A 6,874-nucleotide genomic window follows, 5' to 3' on the forward strand; every position below is an offset into this window, starting at 1 on the left:
AACAATATATTTTCTACAAATAAAACATCATATTTCTAATCGAATTAGTGCGTAGAATAATTAAAATGTAACCTCACACGAGGCGATAACGACTGTTAACAACCATCACGACTGATTAACCCGAGAAGGTTGCTGAATAAATCATGCGGGCTCCATTGAGACGGTCCACAATTATACTCACAACGAACGGGTGCTTTCACTTTTAAATTCTTTTTTTTTCTTTTACGATAGTAAATGGTGGCAAACGAGTAAGCGGCCATACTCTGAACAACCAAATTAAAAAGTTAGGTGCACTGCCTTTAATGGATAGAAGAGGGAATTACAGAAAGAGAATATTTCTCTTCTTAATTGTCCCTTCCCCGGTCAAACCTTTCCCCATTCCCATACTTTTTATTTCGTTATAAGAAAAAAGTGGAAAGGGAAGAACAACCAATACTTCAATGGTCAAGAAACATGTTTTTAATAGTAGAAAAAACGTATCTCTTTTGATATTATACCTATGATAATTAAAGAAATAAAACTACATAGTAATAGTATCACTTAAACCATTCTATATTCGAAATTAAAACTTAAATTTATTACAGTACGATATATTTTAGATTGAATATTACAAGTATTGAAGATTGTATGATAATGTAATTAATGCTTATCTCGATACAAGGGCTTATGAAAGCGTATTCAAACCTCTATAAGGAGTCATTGTCCGGTCCCGACGGACGACCTCCATAAGCGAGAAACTTAGGTTAGAGAGAAACCTCTATAAGCGAGAAAAATATCGCGATCCTTACGACTCTCGCTTGTTCAGATTCGCTTTTATATCTGGCTGTCGATCGCAAACCCCGTTCGTGCGGAATTAAAAAAAAACTTAATTAGTAGCCTATGTGTTCTTCCAGACTTCTATCTATGCCAAATTTCATAGAGATCTGTGCAGTCGTTTTGGGTATACCTTCAAACATCCATCCATCCATCCATCCATATCTTAAAGTTACTTTCACAATAACAAAACTAGTTAATTAAGTACCGGATTTAACGAGATATTAAGTTTCATAACAATATTCTGATTTAAAAATAAAAAAGGCATTTAAATTAAAATATCAATTAATTTGTTTTGCAAGATAAATGCCTTAAATTGATGAATATGACCATTATTGTTAATATTACTAATAAGACGACATTTTTCACAATTGCGTGCAATGTAAAAAAAATTGTAAATATTTGGCTTAAATGAGGTCGAATGCAATCATTGTGTAAGATAGTTTCTGCATTTTTATACTTTTAAATGCAATAATGGTAAATGATTAAATCGCGGTTTGACACTACGTAAGTACGTAACTAAAGACCATAAAACTTATCAGTATAGGATAAATCATTTATGTTAAGAATTAATTTATTTACTGTGTCAACATTAGTTAACGAATAACCGTGGGTTTCTGACATCAAAAGCTATGTATAAAACATATTGCCATCCTTGTCAACACAGAGATAACAATATATTTTAAACGGCAATTTTGAACTCAGAAACCCACGGTAAATAAACATAATTATTATTATTTAACAGGAAACTAATCATATTACAAATAAAGATTAAACATTTATTATGTTCACGTAATTGTAGAAAATAAATGGAGCTAATCATCATAAAATTTTACAAACGTCATGAAACGAAATTAATTTATTAACAAAAGAAAGTATTCTATATGGATGAGTTAATAAAAACAAAGGCGTTACAATGATGGCGTAACAATTAAACGCGGGATACATCGCCGGATAATGGTTTAACCAGTGACAAATAGTCCTCTTGCGTAACTACACAAAGAACAAGATTGGGCAGAAATGGTACACATCTTTATTTGTCATCAACTTTAAAGATTGTTCTAGAATATTCCAAAAATCTACAACTTTATTCCATTGATTTTAAATGAGAGAAATAGCTAGTTAATATACACAACAGTGAATATTATCTTTGATTTGTCTTTATAAGACGACACTTTATATTTTTAAATGTCGGAATGCATTTATCATCGAATTTTCTAACAAATATTTTAGGTTATGCGAACTGACAGAATTTACTTTTTATTTTTATAAAAAAAGACAAACTTATTAACCAGTACTTCAGATTTCTTTTGTATTTCAAATTGGGTCATTTATGCTTGCATGGAGTTCGATGCATTTTAAATATCTAGTATCCCAATGGACATGAAATCCGGTGCCGGGTGGTCCATGGTGCATTATGTATGAGGTGTTATAACCCGATAATGACGCTGTATGTCGCAAATCCTTTGTGTAACGCGTGCTCTGTTAATTATATACTTACTATCTGTCGCCGGAGTCTCCGTCAGCGCGAAATTAAAAATAATAATTAGTAGCCTATGTGTAGTTCCAGTCTATGTTCTACGTCTATGCTAAATTTCATAGAGGTATGCAGCCGTTCTAAAGGTACTTTTTACATTCATCCATCTAAACTTACGCGTTTGTAATATTAGCTAGATTGCGGTTCAATTATATTGCAAGAATTACTAATGTCATCATAAATGTAAACCTTCAATTTTTTTTCTTTAAAACGTATATTTTTTTTATTTAATATAAGAAATTGTATTGTCTTTTTATTGTTTTTATATTTAATAAATAAAATTAAAACCTCTTTGTTAGTAGAAGTTTTACAGAAACTTTTTGTATCTGTTAAAATATTTAAAAAAAGTTGTCGTCGTTTTATGAATTAAAAATATGTAGGTAAAGCTTAACAGAAGCGAACGTTACGTTGAACATTTTGTTCACTTGTTGCAACCACCAACTTTATCTATTCCCGCTGACGTAAGCATCGTTACAATATGAAAACGACGCCAAGATTCAACGGGAAATTATTTAGAAAAACTATTCCATATGCAGGAAGCGAACTCAAGACTCCGCGAATCTCGAGTTACCGTTGAGCTGTGTAGCCATTTCAATTCGGTCCGAAAATTAAGTTCTGTATCAAAAGATTAACAACGCCATCTATTGACGACATTTGGTAAACATCTATTTTTGTAACTGGTAAAAATTTTCGATAACATTACGAAATGTTACTATAATGAAAAAATAAATTCTAAAAACAAAAACATTGTTACTTTCTATTTACTATCGAAGCGACAAAGAAAGTTTCAATTTCCTGCACCGGTATCGTCGATTTTCTGTTCCAATTGGAGCAATAGAATTAATTTCGTTTCGGATCTGGGAACGATAAGATCTGGGTAGTTTCCTTAGTAGACGCGGATACGGATAGTTCCTTGCCCACTGGCCCACGGATTGTCGCATGCAATGTCCACTATCTAACTACGATATAGCGATAACCGTATGTAACCATGAATTTTGACATTTTGCGGACATTTTTATTTTTTAGAGTATAATGTCCGCACTCAGAGTACCAACATGGTAAAGAGGTGACGATTTTCAACTGTTTTAATTTAACTTAATAAGATCGGAAAGTGGGCTGACCACAGCCAAATAACTCTTAGGGATGGTAATAAATAATAATTATGGTGTATTAGGACTGTGGAAGATATTTGGAAAGGTCCAGCAGTGGGCTATTACTAGGTAATAGTGATGAAATGTGATAGGGTGTTCATAATTTCACTTTTAATTTTACATATAGTCATGAAACTTAAGGATTTGTACCATTAATAACATTCTATAACATTCTAATCATAAACATCAGTGAAGTTTGTATGTTTTAGCATTAAAATAAAGTTTTAAAACGCTATGTAACATATTTACGAACAAACTCGCTCGTAAATCGCATAATGTATGGGTCAGAAGTACCGGCTTTCGAACCTTAAACTAACCATTTTACGGAACTCCATTTTATATCTTAATAAGGAATTTTAAACATCCTGTACTCTTGGACTTTTATGTTTCTTAAAATGTTAAAGTACAGGATGTACAAAATTAAATTACACAGTTATCGTACAATTTGAAATATTACTGCAAATATTGTCGATTCTTTTAACACGAACACCTTAAATTTTCGTAATATTACCTTTGGTATCTTTATAACAAAACTATTTGTTTTGTAGCAAAATGCACCTTTAAATTGTTTTAAATCTTTGAAGTTGTTTCTAAAATACAATTTAGTACTTAAAATAAGTTAAAGAATTCTTCTCGCCAGAGCCGGATTATAAAATTTAACGATAATATAACCTCTTTAAATTTCTACTTTCATACGTCATTCTATTTCTAACTTAAATCAATTTCATTTCAAGTTCTACGTGTGATTTGTTGTGAGTCAAGTAAACCGCAAGTCAACGTCTGTCGCCGCTACACAAACGAGATGACCAATACGGCTTTCTGTTGTCTGTCAACTCTCGATAGTAGTCTGTGACAACGTCGTATTATGTCTGTTGCTATTCAATTAGTGTCTAGATTTTATAATATAGTATAGCTATTTATAATTTAAGAATCTAATTATATCCTAATATGATTTTTATTGCTTTTCCGCGTGAAGTTTAAAAGTCAAATACAAATTTTCACCCTCTATTTGTGACTTTAAAGCATAAATTTAATGAATTATTGTTTATAACGTCATCTACACAATTTGTATTCGATATCGGAAATGTTCGTAATAGACCCTCTATACAAAAAAAATTGTCAGCACACACGAACTAAAAAAAACACAGAAACTTAATATATTTCTAGAAATGTATCTCCTAATCCTACTACTGAGGTATTATGTTAAGAGTAAACAAAAAAGTGAAATAGTTGCTTCACTACGGTACAAATGTGTTTTTCGATTTCCGATTTACATATGTACATTTATCCGACGTTCTTACGGTGAAGAAAAACATCGTGATGCAACCTGCACATATCAGAAAAGAAATTCAAAGATATGTGTGAAGTCAACCAACCCGCACTGGGCCAGCGTGATTGACTATGGCCTAGTCAACTCTAGCTTAGGTTAGGCTCCGAGCCTCTCAGTGGGGACGTATAGTGAGCTGATGATGATAACACAAGCTATGCGGGTTACAATTCAACTGTGTACCTATTGTGATTTAACAAGCAAGAAAGTGGTTTTTTGCATATCTCACAAGATCTGTACTTTCCTTACTTAATACAATTTATATTCAAAACGCGAAGAAATCTACTTAAAATGTCTTAAGAGAATAACTGCCGTACATGGATCTTTTTTATCTTTATCGCATTGAAAATTGTTTATTTCTTAGTGCGAGAGGTCTCTGAGTGTGTCTAAATTTACATAAGAGAATAATTTACTAAGTATAGAAAATTTCGATTGCGAGAGATAAGGGAACATACCCATACTACCTGACCTATTTTTTTAGTTTTTTCGACCCCTCCCTCCCCTCGGTGAACACTCGTACATGCCAAGACCCCCCCCCCTTAGTTTTTACGTAGTAATTATTATGATTATGATTTTTAATCATTTCACACGCAAAAATTGAAAAATACAATAATTTGGCTCATACTCTTCTTTATATGTAGCATAAGACTGCATGTATACATAAATTACTAGTGTATTATGTATTATGAAAAATAACAACTAACGACTACGTGACAAAAACCTGAGCCACCCCCCCCCCCCCCCCTCCTGTGATAGACCGTAATATTTTTAGGACTCCGCCCCCCCCCTCCCCGGCCTTAAACGGGTCACGTAGTATGGGTACGTTCCCTAATTGCAGAATATGATTGAAGTCACAAATATCTTACAAACTTAGAAATTTCTAAAAACATTATATTTCTTACTTTGATAGTAATTTGAAGAATGTTTAATATAGCAAATATTTCAAGATTTTATAAGGATTCGGTAAAGTATCATTGAAATGAGGTTTTCTAATTACGGCTTAAGAATCTTGCCCGTCAATAGAGAAAACGCAGACGTAAGGCGAAATACCATCATGCTAAATAAGGTTTTATTACCGAGGTGTAAGCTATAAATTCCTTTAGCTGGATATCACCAAATATGAAGCAATAAGATTGTAACAAGTTAATTTCAAAAGCAAAGGGCTTCATTTCATCTCTAATTGGTTCGGTGAAATTAAACAAGTGAATGCGAAGTAATTTTGAAGATTTTCGTTTTGATGTAACCGAATTAACTTAATATCGTAAAGAAATTTTTGATCGTTGATTATAAAATAGTCTTTACTTAATTATAATCAAATCATAAAAATTAAAAGGAATAATTAAATCTACTTTCGAAACGCTTAAAGGTAATTAAATTATTTTTGATTTTAAAATAACATTGACGATGACCATGTTTGTTGAACATTACTGAATTCATTTTCATTAAAAACATTATTCAATGTTTAATGAATGTTTATTCATGGAATTTGAAGGAACAAATATTTATAAAATCATACAAATATTGATTCGTAGAAGTAAAAGTTAACTTCTCCATATTTTTCTTACTAATATTAAAAATGCGAATGTTTGGATGAATGAATATATGATGATTTGAAGGTATCTCCATACCGGCTAAACGGATCCTGCAGCAGAGATGTAGAACACAGTCTGGAAGAACACATAGGCTAATAATTAAGATTTTTATAGTTTCACGAACACAGAAGACGTGCGTGAAGTGAAAGTAACTCCACGTTTCGTCTGATAAATGTGCGTGACGAAGGTCTAATTTCTTTTGATGGGAGGGGAAGGCAGATTTAGCAGAGGATGGAATGCATAGTTCATCCCTCATTTGCAAATAAAAATGAACATGAGCAACGTGCTCTTCGCTATTTTGGCGAATTCAAGTTTGCTCCTTTGCCACCTTTTGTTATAAATTAATATTAAAATCTGGCAAGAAGTATATTGGTTAAAATAATATCAAAGATATTAACAATGAGTATTTTTATCTTCGTAAAAATGAGGTCGATATAAATTCCGATCACGTTGG

This window comes from Papilio xuthus, unplaced genomic scaffold, assembly GCF_000836235.2.
Source record: "Papilio xuthus unplaced genomic scaffold, Pxut_1.1 DF827542.1, whole genome shotgun sequence".
In the NCBI taxonomy this organism is placed as follows: Eukaryota; Metazoa; Arthropoda; class Insecta; order Lepidoptera; family Papilionidae; genus Papilio; species Papilio xuthus.